Below are 1,674 nucleotides of genomic sequence, written 5' to 3' on the forward strand. Positions count from 1 at the left end.
AGGCAGGAGACTTGCTTGAGCCCAGGAGTTGGAGGTTGCTGTGAGCTGTGATGCCACAGCGCTCTATCCTGGGGAATAGCTTGAGGCTCTGTCTCAAAAAAATAAAAAATAAAAAAATAAAAGAAGGACAGGCACCCTGCAGGCAGCCCAAACAGAGGAAGTCTAGGTGCAGACAGGATAAAAGAGGCCTGACAGCCAATCACCAGATCCCGCTTTGGGGTTGGGGACTTCAGATTCAAGATTATTTTGGTTTCTAGGGGTATAGCAAGATAGAAAAGGGGTGTCTTGGCTCAGCACCTGTAGCATAGTGGATACAGCGCCAGCCACATACACCAAGGCTGGCAGGTTTGAACCCAGCCCGGGCCATCTAAACAACAATGACAACTACAACACAAAATAGCTGGGCGTTGTGGCAGGCGCCTGTAGTCCCAGCTACTTGGAAGGCTGAGGCAAGAGAATCACTTGAGCCCAAGAGTTTGAGGTTGCTGTGAGCTGTGATGCCACAGCACTCTACTGAGGGAGACAGAGTGAGGCTCTGCCTCAAAAAAAGAAAAGATTGGGGTGTCTTGTCCTTCATGCCAGACTTAGAGACAAGGGTACTGGATAAATGGTTACACCCAGGACTAGGGATGAAGGACAAGACAGCTGTGGGAACAGAGTGATATAAACAGAGCCAGGCATATTGTTACCAACAAATTAATAGTTGGGAGCTGCATCTCTGAGCAAATGACAAAAGAGAGAGAATGGGAATGAGGTCTCCCTCTGCTAGTGACCACGTATTTGAAATATTTAGGTTCAACTGGGATGTTAATTCACCTGGGTCAGAGCCTAAGCGTTAGGGAGCTTCTCCTAACCCTAGACCTTGTCCTCCAGGAGCAAGTAGCACAGTACAACACGAAGCTATCTAACTAATTCCTGGATCTCCGTGATGACTGAATTCATTTTCCACCCTTGAGTTTTACCCGAGTGGGAATGCTGTGAAATACAGGCAGGAAAATACTTTTAACCTTTGTTTGTTTACTGGGGGAAAAAAAAGCCTTGAAAGTCCCCTAATTGAGAAGGGTGCAGAATAAATGTCGATGTTGATAGAGTAGCTCTAAGGCATCAAACACCTTTTTGCAAATGCGATCAGTGCTGGTGAATAGAAGGGCATTAGGGCTCTTCCTCTTTGGGAAAGGAGGGTTAATTTCAGATTCACAGCACTTTCTGCATTGTCCTCATGTGGAGAAGACCACACCATTAATATCTCCTCTACAGTCCAGCTTTGTAGTCTTCATCCTCAGTTCCCATAAACCCATTGCTATAAATTGTCATCTGTACCATAAGCAATAATACTGTTTGCACTATAAAGTGTTACTTTATATAAACATAAGAGAAAAATAGAACTTTATTTTGTGCCTTCACCTCAGAGAAATAGGAAAGATTAGAGTGAATGAAGAAATTGTGAGAGAGCCTGGCATGGCGGCTTAGGCCTGTAGTCCTAGCACTCTGGGAGGCTGAGGCAGTTAGACTACCTGAGCTCAGGAGTTTGAGACCACCCTGAGCAAGAGTGAGACTCTGTCTCTAAAAATAGCAGGTACTGGCTCCGCACCTGTAGCACAGTGGTGATGACTCCAGCCACATACACCGAAGTTGGCGGGTTTGAACCCAGCCTGGGCCAGCTAACCAACAATG

The 1,674-nt window shown here is 46.1% G+C and overlaps 1 protein-coding gene across 1 annotated transcript in view; it reads left to right on the top strand.

Annotated features, from left to right (window-relative positions):
- The window catches only part of BICD1 (BICD cargo adaptor 1), a 127,498-nt gene that overhangs the window by 82,855 nt on the left and 42,969 nt on the right, over positions 1-1,674 (top strand). The gene's annotated exons all lie outside the window — the stretch shown is intronic.

The sequence above is a fragment of the Otolemur garnettii genome, unplaced genomic scaffold (assembly GCF_000181295.1).
Source record: "Otolemur garnettii isolate 467f Iridium unplaced genomic scaffold, OtoGar3 scaffold00057, whole genome shotgun sequence".
In the NCBI taxonomy this organism is placed as follows: Eukaryota; Metazoa; Chordata; class Mammalia; order Primates; family Galagidae; genus Otolemur; species Otolemur garnettii.